This window comes from Macaca mulatta, chromosome 1 (assembly GCF_049350105.2).
Source record: "Macaca mulatta isolate MMU2019108-1 chromosome 1, T2T-MMU8v2.0, whole genome shotgun sequence".
NCBI classification, from domain to species: domain Eukaryota; kingdom Metazoa; phylum Chordata; class Mammalia; order Primates; family Cercopithecidae; genus Macaca; species Macaca mulatta.
The window spans coordinates 74,650,540-74,673,367 of NC_133406.1; the positions used below are offsets into that span (position 1 = coordinate 74,650,540).

General features: G+C 40.9%; 1 protein-coding gene across 13 annotated transcripts in view; it reads right to left on the minus strand.

The window, feature by feature from the left end:
• ESRRG (estrogen related receptor gamma) overlaps window positions 1-22,828 on the minus strand; it is a 643,479-nt gene that overhangs the window by 423,850 nt on the left and 196,801 nt on the right. For 12 of the 13 annotated variants that reach the window (XM_077986966.1, XM_077986938.1, XM_077986937.1 and 9 more), the window contains exon 2: window positions 17,164-17,255. The gene's annotated coding sequence lies outside the window, so the exon portion shown is untranslated. Of the gene's footprint in view, window positions 1-17,163; window positions 17,260-22,828 lie in introns of those variants that run through there. The other variant, XM_077986970.1, reaches the window with a different exon arrangement.

A 22,828-nucleotide genomic window follows, 5' to 3' on the forward strand; every position in this document is an offset into this window, starting at 1 on the left:
CACTCCTACCCTTTCATGCCTGCACACTGTATATTTGGTGTCACTGTTTATTAAAGATAACTAATGCCCTAAGTCTTTATTTACTTCTGTTTATTGCTATTTTAGCAAGCGTCACCAGAGAGCAGCTATGCTTCTGGTCCACACGGGTTCTTTAATCACTGTTAGTAGGTAAAATCATCTGTGACAACTAATCCAAAAAGCAGATTATATTTATTTTGGCTACAGTGGCTTGCAATTCGTTAAAATCAACAAAGCCTTTTCATTAGCCCCCTGCTGATGTCCTAAAAACAGACATTTCAAGGGTCTCAAAGCACTGAGCTACACATATGCAGCCAAGCTAATTCTGACAGATTCTCAGTGCCATTCTTAACACTAAATCTTATTAAACTAACAAACAAGAAACAGAACCCCTCTGCTTTCATACAAAGGCTTAATTAACATGCCTAAACTCCAAAATCAAAATCATAGCTGCAAAGCTCCCTGAATGTGGAAACAAAACAAACACAGAGACTGTGTCATTTGTTGAGCAAGATTTACCAAAAATCGGGACTTTTCTGCATTTTTTTTTTCAAAAAATAATGTGGGAAAGGATTAGAAATGAGAACCATAGTGCCTGTTACTCAACAGTTCTGCATGGGCGTTCTGGCCTTCAAAAGCTGGGATTGTGATTAACTGGACCGTTGGTGGAGTCGGCAGATCCGAGCAGAGGATCAAGATCTTATTCCAGGGGTTGCCAGAGATTAGAAACAGTGGCAGCAGGTTTTAAGGACAGCATCATTCCATCAACATTCCACGCACCCACTTCCTCCAACCCTCACTCCTACAACCACGCTGCTGCATTTTTCGGGCACATTTCTTTTACGTGCCTTGACCACCTGGCTGTCCAGTGTCACAATGAAGGGCTTCTTTAACAATGAATTGGATTTTCAGGTTCAGTGTCAGAAATGGGGGCGTTCCAGGGAAGATGCTCACGGCAGTGACTCAGCCATCACTGCACCACCAGGCAGTGGCCATAATTAATGAAGGTATCAAAAGGTCTACTCAAGGGGCAAAGAAGGTAGACAATGATTTATGTTTACCTAAGAGGAAGATTATTTAGCTTTGCAAGAGCTTTCAAAATGAGGGAGCCCAGAATTATTTAGAGATGGTGTGATACCTCTCCAAACTTGAAGAGAAATTTGAGGAGTGAGCAAGTGGATCCAGAAATGAAGGGCAGGGGGAGCAGACAGAGGAAGAAGTTTTCTTTCCCACATTTCCCCCTCCATAGCTCTAATTGGAAAGCTGCTATGATTTGTGTATTTCCATGACTGCTACTGCAATGAAATTACTTGTTTGTCCCTCCAGCATAATCCTGAACATTGTCAAGGATGATTACCAGATGATACTTCACGCGCGTCTCTATCCTAACATGCAGATTTCCTCTGGTTGAAAGGGGAAGCCAAAAGCAGCCCTCGAGAGCAATGGCTCACTTGGTTCTTAAAAGCACACGTGACAAGCACATCAGGCTGCCTCCAAGACCAAAAGGTCCAATGTGCCTCCACAAGGGCCAATGTCCAGCAGCCCCTTCAGCCAGGACTTCGGCTTCTTTTGGTTCATTCCATAAGCAAAAGAACTGTCTGTTAGAGCAGATAATAAAATCCAGCCTAGAAGGAAATCCACATGCAAAGCCTCTCTCAAATCAGTTTTGTCCACAGGGAAAAGTGAGCCACATCTGATATACAAGTTATCATTTTGCCTCTCCATAATTAAAACTATTGTTGCCATGGCAATCCAAAGAGTGTTGCAAATACAGGAAAGTCTCATGTCATGGCTTTTTGTTGTTATTGATAGAGTTTGAAGCTCCAGCCAGGGTATATTTATGACAGGGTAGAAATGTGACTTGGGCAAACAGGAAGCAGTAGCAAGTGAGGTGAGAAGCTCTAAAACTTCATTATGTACCTCAGATACTGTTTTCAATTGTTCCACAGCCCCCACCTGCCATATTCCACAGATAATAAAAGTATATGGTCTTTCTTATGCATATTTACATCTAGTAGCTCTCCCCAGCATACCCCAAAGCTTCCTGGTTTTCTTCTGTATCATCTCCTACTATCTACCCAAGAAGATTTTCAGGTTGTTGAAACAGGTCCCTTTTCTGAACCACCTTATCAAGCAATAGGAACCACAGGCAGTTCTCCCACAGGGAGACAAAGGTTTGGGGACTTAAACAGGATGGCTCAACAGGCTGAACGACTGTTGTTACGTAAAACATGTTGGCCAGGTGCGGTGGCTCATGCTTGTAATCTCAGCACTTTGGGAGCCTGAGGAGGGCAGATCATGAGGCCAGGAGATCGAGACCAGCCTGGCCAACATGGTGAAACCCCGTCTCTACTGAAAATACAAAATTTAGCTGGGCATGGTGGTGCACACCTGTAGTCCCAGCTACTTGGGCGGCTGAGGCAGGAGAATTGCTTGAACCCGGGAGGTGGAGGTTGCAGTGAGCTGAGATCGCACCACTACAGTCCAGCCTGGGTGACACAGCGAAAGTCCCTCTCAAAACTAACAAATAAACAAACAAACAAACAAAAAATCTGTTAAGACAAGCAAGACTGCAGCAGTTCACCTGAGGAGTATTTCAGTTTTATACCTCTAAGGTTATTCTCAAATATAAGAGAAGAACATGCCCCTGAGGTTTTTCTGTTTTTGGGGGGACAGGAGGTTGGGTTTTTATTTTTATTTTTGGAGGCAGAGAACATACTCCCTCTTTTCCTGGCTTATTCAAAGTGGGTCTGATTGGCTGGGCGTGGTGGCTGACTCCTGTAATTCTAGTACTTTGGAAGACCAAGGCGGGAGGATCGCCTGAGGTCAGGAGTTTGAGACTAGCCTGGCTAACATGGTGAAATCTCGTCTCTACCAAAAATACAAAAATTAGCAGGCATGGTACTGTACTCCTGTAATCCCAGCTACTCGGGAGACTGAGGCAAGAGAATCACTTGTAACCCGGGAGATGGAGGTTGCAGTGAGCCAACATCGCACCACTGCACTCCAGCCTGGGAACAGAGCTAGACTCTGTCTCCAGAAAAAACCAAAGTGGGTCTGCTGTTCACAGTTCATGATCACATCAGGAGAAAACAATCTGAGCGAGCAGGAGAAAAAGGCCACACAAACAACTCCACAGCCCTCAGACAACCCTGAAATCTGGCACACGTCTGCAAGCAAAAATCCAGGATGGATGGACCGGTGTTTTCCAGACTTGCCAGACCCAAAGGAGCACCTCGGGCACTTGTTAGAACACAGATGGATACCAGGCCCCTGCCCTGGAGCCGCTGCTTCTGCAGATTTGTACACACCTGGGAAACACCAGTTCACATGAATTTGGCCAGGTGCTCTAAGGGAGACACCACACTCTCATAACTGAGTAAAAAACTAAATCCAGAGCCAAAGAAACTGAGGAGACAGAGGACTTGTTCCCTGGCCTGTTCTGTGGGAACAGGTACTTCAGCTCAACCACTTTCCTTCCCAGGAAAACCGAGAACACCTGTGGAAAAAAAAAATCACCCCTGTTATGTTCCTGTGGCTCTTACACATGAAATGTGAATCCATGAAGTCCAAAGACCAAAAGGTTTGGCAATATTTATTTGGCAGAGGAGCGAAGGGGAAAAAGTTACGTTTATTTTTAAAATTTTATTTTTCAATGAAAAATAATAGGAGAGAAACTAGCCATTTAAAACTCAGGAAAATGAACTAGTTACTTGTTTTGTAGCCTGAGAGGGAAATTGCACTTGCAGCAATAGAGATACAAAAAAAAAAATGTATAATGTTTCACTTAATACTGGGGACAGTAGCTCAAGATGTTGAAAGAAGCATATAATATGTCCCCTGGGGGATCTGAAGGTAGCAGTGTAGGTGACAAAAAGGCCTGGAGGATTGAGGTAGAGAAGGAAGCTTTCATCTGGTCAAATGAGTAGCCAGAGTGCAGGGTGGAATGCTGAACACTGGATGCAGCACGCTGTCACTAAGCGAGCTCTCCCTGCACAAAGAATAGTCCAACAGAGCCCCAATTACTATATTTCATGGACACTCTGTCTCACTGGAATACAACTTGTTGGGGGATTAGTGTCTAGAGAGAAAGTCTCAAATAAACTTTTATTAAAAGACGGGATGCTTAGAAATGGCAACTGCTTCTTTTTAATTCCAAAAGCAATCCGAACCGTAACTCAAGAGTTCTGCCGTCTGATAACTGAGTAAAATCCAACGCTGTTCTTGAAATTTTATAGACATTCCTCTCTTTCTAAGTACATGAATAGTGTATATACACTCTTCAAAGACTCGATTTTTCTCTTTTGTAGCAAAATGGCAAGAGCCTATGGGAATGCAGTGCCTGGGGCAATGTTCCTTTTTGCTTAGAAGCGACCTGCTAATCACCTGCAAGTAATAATAGACTACAAGGGAGGCAGCCTGAAGACGGCCCCTCACCACCCCAAAGGGCAAGGGTTAAGTAGAAACAAAGCGAGGGAGTCTTTCCTGGCCTGAGGGAGCTCTGCAAAGTGACCAGTGAGAATCTCCCCAAGGATGGATCCAAGGGACTGAGGAGCAGCAGTTAAAGATCAGAGGCAACTTGAAATGGGCCAACGTGCTGAGCTTCTGAAGTAGAAAGAAAAAGGATAATACTTCCAAAAAGCTAACACAATTTTAGGGCCAGCCATATCTTGGAAAGTGACTTGCTCTGCCTTTAGGCTGAGAGGTTGAACTTGGTGGGTAAGGCACGCCATCGGCTCCTCTCTGCAGGCTGGGAAAATTCCTTCAGGAATATGACATTCTTTTACTCCAAGGCAGGACTGGTGCCATACTTGATGTTGGCACTGCGGGACGGGGCTCCCAGATCATGAAGGAGAGCACTAGCTTTGCAAGGGGTATGACGAAGTCTGGCTATTCTTACTGGTGTACTTTAACCCAAGAGAACTTAGAGCAGACAATTCAAAGGGCATTAAAGGCTTAGAAAACTGTAGCTAAGAAGTTGTTAAGGGAAAAGAGTGTAATCCAGTTCCAATCTTTAACTTCGAAAGAATTCAGACACATGAGGGATTTTCATGGGGTGAGTTTTAGTAATTCTTTTCCAGTTACTGAAAAGACAAGGAGAAGAAAAGGGCCCAAAATAGTCTAGTTAAAAAGAAGAAAGTCTTCACCATGAGGGATTGGAACATAATGGTGATTGTGGAATCTCCTTCTTCATATTATAGTTAATTATAGAATAGATATACATCAATCTTGTGCTGAGGGCTCTCCCTGTGTGAAATTTGTAGAATGGCTTTGAATTGATTGACTCTTCCTTTTTTCCCCCGTAAAATATCTGTGGCCAAACTCCCTTTTAGCCTCCACTTTTTCTCACCTCTTTTCCCCAGTGTCTCCTCTCAGAGGATGTCTCACTTTTTTCTGCCCCTTCTAGCCACCCCACTCCTCCATTTCAATAACAAGGGAAGGTTAAAAAAAGGAGCATCTCTCAACCCCACTTCTCAATATTTACTATCATTAGAAATTCATAGCATCCATCTTCATTGCCTTCTTCATGACAAGACTGCCATGATGCAATGGGAACATCTCATCTTCCTCCTGTCACAGCCTCTGTGCTCACGGACATTTTTGATGACTTTTCTAAGCACATTGATGATTCTTCCATCTATCCTTTCCTTCCCTGATTAAATCCTCCAGCTGCATGCTACTGACCATCTCCCGGGTTATTAGATTACATGGAGAATTATGTATTTTAGGATATAAAACAATGGTATCCTATGGAAGCAATCCAAATGTTCATCAACGAATGAATGGAAAAACAAAATGTGGTAGCTACATACAGTGGAATATTATTCAGCTTTGGAAAAGAGTAGGATTCGGATACATGCTACAACCCGGATGAACCTTAAAGACACAAGGCTGAGAGAAATAAGGCAGACACAAAAGGACAAATGCTGTATGATTTTACTTATTTGAGGCACCCAGAGTAGTCAAATTCATAGAGATAGAAAGAATGGGGGATGCTAGAGACAGGTGGGGAGCGGAAATGGGAATTATTGTTGAATAGGTACAGAGTTTCAATTTAAGATGATGAAAAATGTCTAGAGATGGATGATGAACAACAACGGGAATGCACTTAATGCCACTGAACTGTAGGTACACTTAGAAATGGCTAAAGTAGTTAATTTTCCTACCACAATAAAAAAATACTGGAAAAAAAAATACTGGTCTCCCAAATTTGAATGTGAATGCTCAAGTCACACCTGATTGCTTCACAAGACACTTGTCAGGCTTAGTTAACAATTGGTGGTGAAAGTTTGTCACTCAAATTCCTTCCTTCCTCCCTCCCTCCCACCCTCCCTCCCTCCCTCCCACCCTCCCTCCCTCCCTCCCTCCTTTCCTTCCTTCCTTCCTTTCCTTCCTTCCTTCCTTCCTTCCTTCCTTCCTTCCTTCCTTCCTTCCTTCCTTCCTTCCTTCCTTCCTTCTTTTCCTTAAGAAATACGTATTATGCAACTACTCTGTGACAAGTACAATACTAAAAGATGGGACTCAATAGAATTCACAGCCCAGAAGAGAAAAGGGACTATCAAAAAGGAAATACATCTCCCATCAAATTTTAAACATAGGAAATGAATGCTTGGGAACATATAATGAAGACTTGACCCAGTGCGTGTGTGGAGGGGAGGTGGGAGAGGGAGTGCTTGGAAGAAATATTTGTAACCTGAGACCTGGAATTTGGATAAGAGTTGGGCAGAAAAACAAGGAGTATGTAGAAGAATATTCCAGACAGAGAGAATGGTATTTGAAATGAGAAAGAACGCAAAGTTTAGTGCTTCACAGGTGGTTTGGCTTTGCAGGAGTTTAGGAAAGCAGAGAAGCACGTGATCAGGCCTGAAAGGTGGACAGAGTGCAGACCACAGGGGGCCTAGGAGATGGTATTAAGTCTTTCAGACTTTTTGTCCTAAACGCCAAATGAGAATATTGGATCAGAACCCCTAGGTCTCTTCCTGCTTCGTGATGCTATTCAACTATAAAATGCTACATCGGTGATCCCTTTCCGAGCACAACTGCCGTGTCAGTCCTGCCGTCATCCTCCCCATGTTCTCATAGAAACGGTACCTGATTTCCAGCCTTCAGGAAACCCCCTAACACCCATACTTTATCACTCTTACTTTACCTAAGTTATTAGTCACCACCTGATTTCATTTGACATCCTTCCTCTCTGAGTCCAGGAGAGACCCCTCACCACTGTCCTCACCTCATGGACATTCTGCCAAGTTTATTATGTAATCTTCCTTTCTGACTCACATCCCCTTCGAAGAACCTTTCTCTGACTCACTTCTCCCTTTTCTCACACATCCTTCTTTTTCTCTTGCATCTTTAATCTCCCTTCTAACCTCTTTCCTTCTGCTTCAGATACTCTCAGTCTCTTCTATATCCATATTGCTTTTTGGTTCTCAAGTGCAAAGGAAGATGTGAACATGGCTCATTACCAATTCATTCTACTTAACTTCAACTTTGACCTCCACCATGAATACCAGGTGATCCATTTATTCATCCCCTGAGCATTCCCCGGCTCACTTCCTTCTGAGGTTTATTTAGAATTACTATCTCCTCAAGCTTCAACCCCCCATTTTCAGAGTGACTTTACATTCTACTTATTCTGTGAGTGTCCTCTCTGCCCTTGCCTCTGCTGTCCATGGGTCTGTTTCTAGAGATGAGTTTAGTCTTCTAGTCTTTGTCAGGGTGGATGAGACTTCACTGTGTTAAAGACCTGGGAGCTGCAAAGATGTATAAGACACAGTTATTGTCCTTCCAGAAATTTCAATCTAGTTTAGAACCTGTAGAAATATAGCACTATAATACATTGTTGTTTCAGCATGAGTCTTAAATAGTACTGACAGACACTTCAACATCTAGATTTCTTCTAGCTCAAGGTGTCAGGAAAAGCTGCAGGAAGGAGGTGACATTTAAGCTGAGCCTTGAAAGATAAATCAGATTCCAGTTAGCTTGTCAAAGGGTAATGGAGAAAGTCCCAAAAAGAAGGAACCGCAAATGGGAAGCATTGTCTGTAGAACACACAAGTTTCCACGATGATTACACTTTTTAAAGTGAAGAAGAGCAGCTAGAGGTGGATGATGGGACAATGCTGTGGAGAGCTTAACTGCCCAACGAGGACAGATCTCACCAGAGATAATGGGAACTCGTGTGATTTTTGTAAGGAAAGCTGGCATGTTAAGGGATATTATTCTGGTGTGGCTGATGTGGGGCTTGGAAGTTGAGAGGCTAATGGCTAAGTTCAGTGAGGGGCCACCTGTCACTGTCTGGTCCCAAAGCAACTAGGAGAAGGTACATGGATATTAAAGATGACATGCACGTTTCTCCTCATTCTCATATGAGGACCCTTGTCCCTTGTCTATCCCTAATCATTTTGGGGGAAGGTATTCGTTACCCTTATTGACTTATTATTTCATTTTTTTCTAATCTCACCTTCAGAGCTTTCTTTGTCTTCAGCTTAAAATACCTTTCTCTGGCCTACCCTTTGTGTAAAATGAGAGAAATTCAGGAAAATAATTCTCCCTTGCTATGAAAAACGTTTTCCCTTGACCCACTCTGAGAAACTGCTCCTTCCTTATTCTGGAAAATAGACCTGTCTTTTCAAAGTTTTCCAGCTCCCTGGCTTGCTCCTTCGCTCCCCTGGGAATCTTCCCACCCCTGCTGCCTCAGCCTTAGAGGTTCAGCTGGGATGTTGCCCTCAGGAGGACCAGCCACACCCCGCCCTCCAGCTGTCCCAGGTGCCCTCTTCAGGATTCTCCCGGCACTAGGAGCACCCTTGGTTACAGCACCGATCACACAAAGCAGAAATCCCTGCGCTCTGCAGTCATCTCCCCACTCATCTATGAGCTGTGGGAAGCAGGGATCATATTGAAAAGACATACAAAATATTTAGAATTAAAAAAAGTTTTTCTTCCTTTCAGAGGAGAAGCCAATCTAATCAAGACAGAAAAATGAGAAACGAAAAAAAAAAACAAAAAAAAAACAAAAAAAAAACCACTATATAAATATATTTGACTTCTTCTCTATCGTGAAAGATAATCCAAACCAAAATTAAAAGGTGAAAATAAGGTCAGACGCGGTGTGGCTCATGCCTGTAATCCCAGCACTTTGGGAGACCGAGGCGGGTGGATCATGAGGTCAGGAGTTCAAGACCAGCCTGGTCAACATGGTGAAAATACAAAAATCAGTCAGGCGTGATGGCGTGCGCCTGTAATCTGAGCTACTCGGGAGGCTGAGGCAGCAGAATTGCTTGAACCCAGGAGACAGAGGTTGCAGTGAGCTGAGATTGCACTCTAGCTTGGGAGTCAGAGTGAAACTCCATCTTTGGTGGGGGCAGGGGAAAGTGAAAATAAAATAAGGAAACATTTCTATAACACATTTAAGAAAAAGAGGTCAATATTGTTAGTACACAAGAAGTTTCAACAAAGAAGGAAAATGACAAGATTTCAATAGAAAAAAAATTGGCAGCGCAGTAAATCCACGTGAAGAAGATACAAATGACCACTAAAGTTGTAAAAGATCTTCAGCCTCATTAATAATTTTAAAATTGCAAATTGAAATAAGATACTACTTCCCGATAATAAATTGACAAAAAGTAAAGTCTATTAGAACCATGACTAGGAATTGGGTCCTCGCACAATTTTGGTAGGGGTGTGTGTGTGTGTGTGTGTGTGTGTGTGTGTGTGTTTAGAGACAGGTTCTCTCTTGCTCTGTCACTGAGACTGAGGTGCAGTGATGTGATCATGGCTCACTGCTGCCTCAAATTCCTGAATTCCTGAGCTCAGGTGATCCTCCCCCTTCAGTCTCCTGAGTAGCTAGGAATAGAGGTACATGCCACCAAACCCGGCTATTTTTTTTTTTTTTTTTTGGTAGAGAAAAAGGTCTTACTACATTGTGCAGCCTAGTATCAAACTCCTGGCCTCAAGCAATCCTCCCATTTTGGCCTCCCAAAGTGCTAGGATTACCGGCAGGAGCCACCATGTCCAGCCAATTTATATAATATTTTTAGATCCACAGACAATTTCTTATAAAATTGAAAATATAGATACACTTTGGCTTAGCAATCCTACTCTAGATAACTATCCTACAGGAGTAAGACCACAAAAATTAAAAAATTTCCTGCTTTCAAATCACAGCTCTTCTACTTGGTTGAAGCTTTTATCTTCTCTGTAACTCAATTTCTCTATCTTTGAAATAGGATAACAGCAACTACCTTATAGGGCTGTTTCCAGAATTAAATGATTTATTATATTTAAAGCACTTAAAAAGTGTGGAACATATAGAAAATATTATAGTCGTTATTCTCATTTTCCAAATTTTCTGTATTGACAATATATGCTAATTATAATTTAAAAAAAAAAGAAAGACAATGGTTCCCAAATATTTCTAAATGAACTATAAACCATTGGCCTAACTTAATGAGATGGAGCCACTTTTCTAATGTAGCTCTGCCTTCTCGTAGTTTTCCACTTAGGCTTTCCAATTTTCTAGCCGCATCTCTACTCCCACCCCATGCTTGTCTGGTAAATTTTAAGAACTGGCTCTCAAATGAAAAAAAATCTTCACTTGAAAATTTGGGGCACTGTCAATTTCTGTGGTGTAAACACTCCCTCCATGGCTGATTCGAGCTACCAACATGACATGGTGAACATGGAGCTGATGAGGAGATGTAGAGCAGTGCAGTATTCTAGACTTTCCATACCTCAAGAACATAGATAAGACCAAAATGTGGTGAAGAAGAATAATTGGAAAGTGATTAATTTGGATTTTTTATTACTTTTGGTTTTAATATATTGACTTATTATATGTTCATATCATTCAAGTTTTAAGAAAATTAAATTATAACTGGATCACAAAATTCCTAGAAATTTAACAAGTGACTCTTTTAGTAAGAATAGGCTCTAGTGCATCACTGACCTCTCCACTTCAAGGGCTCTGCACTCATATTCCTCATTTGCATTCTCCCTTGGACTCCAGCTTTGCCTCCCTCCCGGTCTGCTCCCCCACCTTCCCTCCACTAACCCCTGGCCTACCAACCCTGCAATGCCTTCTTGCAGGATATCAGCACCCCACTGGCCCTTCCCTTGCCCAATTCTGTTAGCAATTTTGAAGAATACTATTTATTTAGCAGCTCAGTATGTGTATTTTATTATCCTTATTACTGATTATTTTGTGTATCATCCTTTCTTCCAACTCCAAGTTAGATTATATTGGTGTGTTAGTCTGTTCTCATGCAGCTGATAAAGACATACCAGAGGCCAGGTGCAGTGGCTCACGCCTGTAATTCCAGCACTTTGGGAGGCTGAGGCGGGTGGATTACCTGAGGTCAGGAGTTTGAGACCAGGCTGGCCAACGTGGCGAAACCCCATCTCTACTAAATATACAAAAATTAGCCAGACATGGTGGTGGGGACCTATAATTCCAGCTACTTGGGAGGCTGAAGCAGGAGAATTGCTTGAACTCAGGAGGGGGAAGTTTCAGTAAGCCGAGATCTCTCCACTCCACTCCAGCCTAGGAGATAGAATGAGACTCCATCTCAAAAAAAAAAAAAAAAAAAAGAAAGAAAGAAAGAAAGAAAGAAAGAAAGAAAGAAAGAAAGAAAGAAAGAAAGAAAGAAAGAAAGAAAATACCCGAGACTGGGTCGTTTATGAAGAAAAGGGTTTAATGGACTCACAGTTCCATATGGCTGAGGTGACCTCACAATCATGGCAGAAAGCGAAAGGCACGTCTTACATGGCGGCAGAAAAGTGAGACTGAGAGCCAAGAGAAAGGCCATCAGATCTTGTGAGACTTATAAAGCCACCGGATCTCATGAGACATATTCACCACCATGAGAACAGTATGGGGGAAACCGCCTCCATGATTCAGTTATCTCCCACACAGTCCCTCCCACAACACATGGGAATTATGGGAGCTACAATTCAAGATGAGATTTGGGTGGATCATAGCCAAACCATATCAATTGTTTTTAAAAAAGTGGTTATCCACTGACAGAAAGGGTTGGGATAGTGCATATTGGTGACTCTTTTGATATGTCACCTCCAATGTCCACTTCACTTAGGTTAGAGAACTACAATTTTATATATTTTAATCTTAGCACAGTGAGTGGCTGGTATGTAGTAAGCACTCAGTAACTACATGTAAACTGAAAATTTAAGATATTTTAGTAGAAAAACTAAACCCTATTAACCAGTAATTAGCTGAAAATGTAGATTCCTGGTCAAGGTAGGTGTAATAACATAGGAAAAATTAAACTGTTTTTCCTACTCTCACACTCAACACAGACACTTCTGTGCTCAGAAGTATGGGCTTGCTTTTGCTTTCCCACACATCAGTTCTCCAGTGGTCACCAACTAGGCATCCTACGATTTAACTAAATTCTGACACTCCCTACCTGGAAACAGCATCAGATCCCACAGGTTAAGGGCTCAGTCCCACAAGACTTCCCTTCACTTCAGACATCAACTGAAAGTTGTAGGCTACCTACAACTGCTGTTTGATTTAGCTATAAATTGGAGGTTTCTATAACCCCCTTCTCTGGTTTGACTGATTTGCTAGAGCAGCTCACAAAACTCAGAGAAACACTTGCTTTTACTGGTTTATTATATTTATAAAGGTTATTATAAAGAATACAGACAAACAGCCAGACAGATAAAGTGGTGCATAGGGCAAGGTATATGGGAAGGGACACAGGGTTTCCAAGCCCTTTCCAGGCACGCCACTTTCCCAGAACTTCCCCATGTTCAGCAACCCAGAAGCTCTCTGAAATTGCAAATTGAAATCCCACAGTTTAGGAATCTTTTTTGGGGGATGGGGAATGGAGTCTTGCTCTTTTGTCCAGGCTGGAGTGCAGTGGAGTGATCTTGGGTCACTGCAACCTCTGCCTCCCAGATTCAAGCAATTCTCCTGCCTCAGCCTCCTGAGTAGCTGGGATTACAGGCACATGCCACCACGCCTGGCTAATTTTTGTATTTTTAGTAGAAATGGAGTTTCACCATGTTGGCCAGGCTGGTCTTGAACTCCTGACCTCGTGATCTGCCTGCCTCAGCCTCCCAAAGTGCTGGGATTACAGGTGTGAGCCACCGCATCTGACCCAGATTAGGGAGTTTTACAGTGGCTTCATCCTGTAAGCATGGTCAATTATTAACTCAATCTTCAGCTTCTCTCCCCTTCCTGGAGGATGAGGGGTGTGGTTGAAAGTTCCAAGCTTGTAATCATGGCTTGATTTTTCTGGTGACCAGAACCCATTTGGGAGACCTCCAAAAGTCACCTCAATAGAACGAAAGACACTCCTGTCAAACAGGAAATTCCAAGGGATAAAGAGCTCTATAGTCAGGAATGTGAAGGTCGGGGGTGTTGTGGGGGCAACAGAGAACAAATACATATTTCTTTTTATAAATCACAACCTCATAGTAGATGTTTGGCTTCTTGTACCATGCGTCCAAGAAACAACAATATGGTTGTGGTACTTGTACTGAGGTATAATCACGAGAAAACAAGTTAGCATGTCAGTATCGTTCTTATAAAAGAAATGAAATAAATGTCTTTTATGAAGGATCTAATTCACATTACCATTAAGAGAATACAGTGGTTGACGACTATTAATGTGAAAATGGCCACCATTTGGATGTTCCTGCTCTCACCTTCTTAGAGACTTTGGGGATGGGTAAACTCACACACGCGCAAACACACACACAAGCACACACACACACAAACACACACACAAGCACACAACACACACAAACACACACACACGAGTATAAATATAAATATATATGGCCAGACCATATACTTACTTTATGCAAAACAATTTTAAACTCCAAGTTTGATAGCTATGAACAAACTTCATTAAAAATAGTATTTAGAGATCAAATTGTTTTACTCCTGCTTACTTTGAAATAACATCATAATTAACTTTTCTCTCATGGATCTTGAGGAAAAAAAAAAAAAAGAAGACGACGAACAGCAAGAGACAGCTAATGGCCTTCATATCCCCATGTAAATTTTGGCTTATACTAAAACACTCAAGGACAAGTATCAGCAGTAAATCATATAACCTACATTTCAGAATCAAAATTGCCACATTGCACTCTTTCTGAAATCAGAGGAGAAATTTCAGATTGTTATTTGCTCAAATCTATTTGCATTCCCGGGGCACATACCCAGTGGCAGAACTTCACCCAGAGGCATTCTCAAGCCATCCTGAAACATCCACCCTGCAGATTAGCCACACTTGCAAACTCAAGAACTGTATGAGTGGGTTTTTCCCTTTTAATTGGTACTTATCTTTGCCCCCAAGAAAGATATTTTTCAAGTACTCTGTATAGTAACAAAAAAGAAAAGAAAAAAAAAAAACCTCAATTTTTTTGTACCTCTTAGCCACCCATAAGTTTTCTGCTAATTTTGTCATAAATAAATAGAATTGACAAAGACATTAAAGAGGGAAACAATAAGAATAGTCAGGAAGAGCAGAAAAAAAGATTGCCACGATATTCTGTCTTGTTTCGCCAAAAAGGTATTAAAGTGCCAATGATATAAAAATAGACTTGAACAATTTTTTCTAAAGGAAGGGGGTAGCTACTCCCAGACTATATAAGATGGGTGTCATAAAGGTTTCATTGATTAGTTGATAAGTTTGCCTGTGAGTGATTAGTCAATTAGTCAGAAAGGTTTGAATTAGTTACTAGAGCTCTGACTCCCATGAATAAATGCCGGGAGTCTTCTCCCCCACCCTCTGTGACAGATGATATCTGTTTTCTCCTGTGAGTTTGAATTTAAGAGCCACTGAAGCTCAGCAACAGTATATTCTGGCTCAAATGAGCTGAAAATTGCATTCAATTTGAATTTCAAAAATCGAGGGGAGGAAGGGGGGAAAAAACCTCAGCACCCATCAAGTCTCTACACTCTTCAACTACTTCCTGCTGCTTAGCTCTATTCCGCCAGGCTGGGGACCTGAAACCCAGGATGTGTTGCAGGGGAAAGAGCATCGCTGGATTCCTGCCCAGTCTGAGTTTAAAAATAAACTTTTTATAGTCAGGATCAAAGCAAACCTCACTTTTATGCACATGCATAATGCAGAATGTGACCCACCAAAGAAACAGATTTACCTTTTCCAAACTGAAACTGGCCTGCTTTATTATTTTTTTTTTCTTTACGTTCTCTGGAGGTGATAAAGGTGAAGGTGCTTTTCTTGGGAAACTCTGGAAAAGCAAATTCTTTTCTAAATTAAAATTAATTCCTCTTCAGCTCACTTAAGACCCTCATTCTTTGTGGCTCGGTGCCCCCAGCTCACCCACCTCACATTACAAAGCAGACGTGTTCTTGAAAAGTTGAGCAAGTAGCTATTGATTTTTCAAATCAAGTCATATTTTAAATGCTCTAAGAGAGTTGGTTATTTAAAGGAATCTTGTGATAAATTATTTTTTAAAGCCAATCTATTTTTAGTGTACAAATCATTGCCCCTTCCTGCAATGGCATATTAAGCGTGAATTTGAAGCCTATCCAAGTTTTCTGAAAGCAGGGCACACCTGCAGTCCACAAGAAGTAGATGTTAGTGTTACCAATATTTAAAACTAAACTGATGCTACGCAAAACAACAGATGATATCCCAGAATCATGTAACTGAACGGTTTGGGGCCAGAACTCCATTTTATGATAGTTGGAGCTGAAGGAGGAAAGAGAACGCCAAATTCATTCCAATGGACTTCGAACATGAAAACATATTCTCCCGCTGACTAAATTACTCTCAATTTGCAAATTAAGCAACCTGGGTGCCATGAAAAAGGTAATTCAACTTCTAAAGTGCCATTTTCCACACTGAAGCAGGAGTCTGCTGAATGCCGTTCAGAAATATGCCTTATTCCAAAGGGTTCAGTAGCAAGCACCATTGAAAAGCATCATTGGCAGTGAGCACACACGGATTCCTGTTCACTTACTCTGCGCTGGCCTCTGCAGCAAGAACTCAGAGTAACTAACACATCAGAGATCCTGCATTAGAGGAGGCAGTGGCTCTTCATCCTTCCTGAGTTACAAACCCGTGTGAGAGTATGATGAATGCACAGACACTCTGCAACAAAAGAATCCTTCCACGCTATGATCCTCGTATGACAGTCATTACAACCACAACGGAGTTCATGGATCCAAGTGAAGGACCTGGGTCTAGGATATTAACTGACTAACTAATGGTAACCTGGGAAAGTTAGTATTACATAATTTCCCTTCAAAAATGGAGTGAAGTAGACAGATATCCCTGGAAAGAAACGGGTATTCAATTGAAATCTAATGGATACCAAGAACTTTTACTAAGTTCACAGAAGGTAGAATTAGAGAGAGAAGGATCTCTATCTTAAACACAGGACAAGATGTAAAGAAGAGCAATATTTTACTTCTTAGGCATCACTGAAAGACAAAAATTAGGCCGGGCGCGGTGGCTCAAGCCTGTAATCCCAGCACTTTGGGAGGCCGAGGCGGGTGGATCACGAGGTCAGGAGATCGAGACTATCCTGGCTAACATGGTGAAACCCCGTCTCTACTAAAAATACAAAAAACTAGCCGGGCGTGGTGGCGGGCGCCTGTAGTCTCAGCTACTTGGGAGGCTGAGGCGGGAGAATGGCGTGAACCCGGGAGGCGGAGCTTGCAGTGAGCCGAGATCACGCCACTGCACTCCAGCCTGGGAGACACAGCGAGACTCCGTCTCAAAAAAAAAAAAAAAAAAAAAAAAAAAGACAAAAATTAAGAAATAGTCTGACTTTCACAACCTCAGCTTACTGGTCAATACAGTGAATCAACAGAAACTCGGGCAAAACCTTTCCAAAGCAACTACATGATCACTACAACACACACTCAGTAAAGTCCAATCTGCCAGAATATCCTACACACAGACAAAAAACAACAACAACAAAAAACACTTTAAAAGCATTTAAAATGATGTCTTTACATTTTAAAAGGCAGAATCAGGAAAACATTGTACCTTACTATGAAATACTTGCCAGCAGCACAATAGTAGTCAAAGATGTCAAGGGGCCACTTAACCCTCTAATGTGTATCACACGGTATTATGTTATATGGATTTTAAAAGAACATTAATATCTCCTAATCTTGTAGGGAGCAGCTTACCTTTCAAACTGCGACAGTGTTAGCGTAGGATTTTTTCCTTACATCTTCATAATTTAATATTGTTTCATTGATGAACCAGTAAATTGTCAGCTCTATTCATTTATGTGACGTGAGCAAGGATCCAACCCAAAAAAGGAAAAAAAAAAAAAAAAAGTAAGGTCAATTTTCTTGGCCGCTGCATTTAATAAAATCTCCCAGGCAATAGAGTTAAGCACACATTAATAGCTATGACTTAGTATGCTCTGCCTTTAGCAAGTCTTTGATTTTCCTATACATACACTCAGGGCTGTATTAACACTCCAACGAAGGTACAGTCCTCATTTCTTATTTTAAGATTTCTTCCTTCTCAGCTTTATCAGATTTATTAATCTTCCGCTCCTCTCTTATTTATAGCAAATGCTCTGGTTAGGGTTTCAAAGCGTTTTCCATTATAATACCCATATACAACTTTCAGAAAAAAAAAATTCTTCCAAGACCAAGGGACTTTGTACTTACTTCATATTAGTCTCAAAATATATGCATTTCTCCAAATGTGAAGCCTTTGTGTCCTATTTCTCTGATCTTCAGAAAAAAACACAAGAGAGAGGGTAGAGGCCCCAGCTTTCTAAGTGGGAAAACTTGAAGCTTCTATTTTAAGTAAACTCCAAGTGGGTTTTCACTAAACATACACTAATGATGTTTTAGGGAGATGTCTATCAAAGGAAGCTACTGGGTTGAACCTCATGAAGTTGCTGTTATTCTATCAGTTTCGACCTACAAAAACGGCAATTCCATATGATTTAACTTAATGCTTCTCATATCTTTACTAAAATATAAAAAGACTGTTCAGAGCAACAAAGCAATCCCTTGTATATCCAGGGAAATTCTGTGCTAACTTGCAGCTCAGGAGGTGAGAAGGGAGAAGAGAAGGTTGTGACTAACAGGAGGCCGGAATGCCCCTGACAATTTGTTTGGTGCACGCTCTGGTGCAATATATTAAGTAAAAGATGTGGAGAAAATAATTACTCAGGTGGCACCAGGCCACTTTGCATCACATCCCTTGAGGCATGAATGTGGTTAACTGTAGACTTTGGGGAGTGAGCACTTCAAAGAGATGCCTGCATTGCATCAGAAGACCCTCAGACGAATCTCTAAATCGTTTCACTAAAGACACCCTTCAGACTCATTGCTTTCCCGCTTTCTTTCAAGAATGAGGTTAAAAGTAAAATGCTTGGCAAATAAACTAGATTGAGGTTTCAATCCCAACTTCCCCCTACACCCAGCAGTTGGGATCATACCTTGGTAATTTACTGTAATGCTAAAGAGAAACTATTTGAATACTAGAAAACAAAGGGATCATTTTTAAATAATTTCTTGCATAAAGTGAGCTGAAGATCAGCTAAGACAAGAGACCGAGGACGTTTCTAGTGTAGGTTGGAATTTGACAGGGTCTAGAATCAAGAAAGGAGGGTGCTTTACATATAAAACTAGGATGGTGTTTCAAACATACCCATGAGAGAGACAGGAGGTAAGATGACTCGAATGTCAGAATCCAATCCTATTTATTTTTTAGGAGTGTGAACATAAGAACCTGTTAAAAAACTGTAATTTATGTAAGTATAGAGAAACACTAGGAGAGGACCCACCCAACTGACACTAGAGGGTCAGAAGTCCAAGAAGACCTAATTTAGGTTTTTGCTTTTTTAAAAAGAAAGCACAGGACTCAGGAAGTACAAACACAGGACTTGAATCAAGAAAAATCCTTCCGGTGCTGATTTCAACAGTTAAGTGGCTGCTTTCTGTGTAATATTGCTAATGCTCATAGCCAGTGTGGCCGTAGATTTCAAGTTAACATTTAAACTCTACAACTTGTCATACTCTATCTCTGAAATGGCTGAAAATTTGAAATAATGTTAATGTTAAAACAATGGTTTTGGGAACCAGTTCTCCTTTTGATCCCATACCAACAACTATCTCTAAGCAGAGGCGTTCAACTCAGGAGATTCAGTTTGTGGGCAAGGGGAGATGGTGGGGCATTGGAAGGGTGTATGGAATCAGTTCCTGTTACCCTTATGATTTCCTCTTATTACAAAATGCAGTATATATTTCCCCAGAAAAATCTTGATTTAAATGGTGACAACCAATCCAGGTGAAAGATTTCTTATTCAATACTATAGGTAATATACTAAGAATGGGGGGATAAAGATTGTAAATGGCCTTTAGAAGTCCAGTAACAATATGATTGAGAAGAATTTTGTGGGTAACCCAGGAAATGCACTACTATTTATCTCACTTTTTCCCTTGTCTGCAAATATTCTAAATTCCAAACAACCAGTTTTATTTTGTTTTATTTTATTTTCAGTTTTAGATTCAGGGGGTGCATGTGTAGGTTTGCTACAAGAGTATATTGCATGATGCTGAGATTTGGGCTTCTACTGATCCCGTCACCCAAACAGTGAACATAGTACCAGACAGAAAGTTTTTCAACCCTTGATTCCCTCCCTCCCTCCCCTCTTTTGGAGTCCCCAGTGTCTATTGTTCTCATCTCTGTCTGTTTCTATCCAATGTTTAGTTCTCACTTATAAGTAAGAACATGTAATATTTGGTTTTCTGTTTCTGTGTTAATTCACTTAGAATAATGGCCTCCAGCTGCATCCATGTTGCTGCAAAGGACATGATTTCATTCTTTTTTTATGGCTGTATGGTATTCCATACTCTATATGTACCATATTTCTTTATCCAGTCCTCAACTGATGGGCACTTGGGTTGATTCCATGTCTTTGCTATTGTGAATAGTGCTGTGTTATACATATGAGGGCAGGTGTCTTTTTGGTAGAATAATTTCTTTTCCTCTGGGTATATATCCAGTAATGGAATTGCTAGGTTGAATGGTAGTTCTGTTTTTAGTTATTTGAGAAACCTCCAAACCGGTTTCCACAGAGGCTGAACTAATTTACATTCCCACAAATAGTTATAAGTGTTTCCTTTTCTCCACAACCTCGCAAACATCTGTTACTTTTTCACTTTTAATAATAGCCACTCCTACTGGTGTAAGATGGTATCTCACTGGGGTTTTGACTTGCATTTCTCTGATGATTACTGATGTTGAGCATTTTTTCATATGTTTGTTGGTCACTCATATGTCTTCTTTTGAGATATGTCTGTTTATGTTCTTAGCCCACTTTTTAATGGGGTTATTTGTTTCTTGTTCAGTCATTCAAGTTCCTTGTAGTTTCTGAACATTAGTCCTTTGTAGTATGCATAGTTTACAAATATTTTCTCTCATTCTGTAGCTTGTCTCTCTTTTGATAGTTCTTTTGCTGTGGAGAAGCTCTTTAGTTTAATTAGGTCCCAGTTACCAATTATTGTTTCTGAATAACCAGTTTTAAAATGTAGACTGAGACACAACTCACAACTGTTTTGTAAGCTGATGATTGTCTATTACAAAGAAAAAATTCCAGGATTAAGAACTATCAGGTGTAGTTGCCTGGATTTTGCATTGCACGATTCCCAGGGTGCACTTTTCGTACGTATTACAAAGTGAATGATCTACCCCACCATGGTTGTGTAGTATGAGATAGGAAGAGGAAGCCTCTGGATTCTCTTCCCTGTCCCAGAGAATATTTTTAAAACAAACATAGATAACTACATTACCAGTATCCCTTCACCCACAAAGTCAGTGACCCCAAGGCAATAGGACTTACACCATCCCTACCATCACCCTCTACCATCACCAGTAGCTGCCTCTGTATTGTTGCAGGAACCTTCTTAGAAGGGGAATTACCTCTCTAAATACAGTTCTTGGGTCTCAAACTGGTTCTAAGAATAAATATTCCAATAAAAGGATAAGCCACTTAGCACATGATATTCCTCAAACATGGTAGCATGACAGTGGAACCCAACCATTCACCCAGCTGTCCTTGGGGAAAAACACATTTTGAATTCCAAAACCTTAAGAGTATATCCTATTGTGAGGGATCTACTTACTACACACAGATACAAAACCCTGAACAGCATATACTCTCAAAAAGTGAATGCATAGCAGAAGTAAAGATTTTTAAAAGGGGAAACACATATTTCCTTTAATGATTCTGAAGATAACTTTAGTGTACAGCCAGGAAAAGATAAACAGAAGAATTTCCTCAGTTTTCCAGATCCCCTACCATATGTTATTCATGCGGGTTTGATTATTTGAAGGTTTTTTTTTCAGGATTTCAATAAAGGCAGTCAGGCAGGATATCTTGGGCAGGCAAGCAAGCTACTGGATGATGGGGAGATATAGGGCAAAGACAACTTCAGCTCCCCACCGCCAGGAAATGTGATCTATTAAGAGATAAAATGTCATGATATAATCTATGTGATGCATCTTTTGAAAAGAAAAGTGCCTTAAAGATTATGAAATAGTTTTGAGAGTAGAAAATAATCCATCAATTTAGATACAGCTTTTTCAGTGATGGGTACAATGTAAGACTCCCTCCAGTTAAACTGAGGTCAAACATAGAATTCCAGATTTAGATCTCCCGATATTTGCCACTCTATATTTAGTCTTCACAAATTCAATAATATTGGCTACTTTCTGATGCAAACTCTGACGGAGGAAGCTTTTCTGTGAGGACAAAATATTTTTAAAATAAGAGATTTCTTCATTAAGTTGGCCCAGATCCTTGAGTCTAGCACTTTGCCAATCATTTACCTTCCACTTTAACCCTGGAAACATGAAAAGTTAGAAAGGAAAGGGAAGGGAAATAAATAAGAGAAGAAGACATAAATGAAAGACTAAGAGAAAAGAAAAATCATGGAAAGAAACAGGAAAGTTAATAAAGAAGGAGCACATGATCTTCATTCACTCAAAGTCAGAATACCATTAATGCACCCAAAATCAAACGCAGTGCAAGTTCTTGGTTTATCATCCCTTTCCCTGGACCATGCAAGAAGGCTATGTTGATGAAGATCTTGGCGATAATGCACTCCAAAGCCCTCATTTTACCAGTAAGGAAAGGGAAGTTCTGTAAGGCAAAGTGACTTACAAAGTCATGACTAGAAGCCAGAATCACTATAGACCAGTCTAAGGTTCTACCAGCCATATCTGCCTGAAAGTGGTAATGGCTTTTCCAAGTCTTAGACAACTGCTAATCACACCAAGAGTGAGGTAAAATGGAGATGCTCTTCTCTCTCTGGGGGAATAACAGAGAATAGCTCACAGTATTAGGACCTACAGGAACAGCTGGGCAAGGCTGCAGCTGACCCAGCTTCCAGGGTAATTTGACGGTTGGAGAATAACACACTGCAAATTTAGAGGGACAAGCTCTAAGCCCAGTTTTCTCATAATTCCAACAAACTGTTTCCAGTGGTTATTATGACATAACATTTCTGTTGATTAATTAAAAGCTCCTCATTAGATCAGTCAGCTTATAATTAGTAGCTCCCCCTATCTTTAATAAAGTAAATAGAATGTTGTGAAATAAATGAGAGATACCAAGAATTAGCTAAAGCCTAAACCCAAATGAAAGCACCCTCTGCTCTCAACCAAGGAGGCAAATAAACAAAAGGGGAGGGAAAAGTGGGTTTGGTTAAACAAAGATGAGAAGAGAGAGTGTTGAGGAGGGGAATGTGGGGAGGAAGGAGGCACTTGCTCAATCAGTACCTATTTTCAGAATTTCCTTCAAGCTGGCTTGAACTGAGAGCC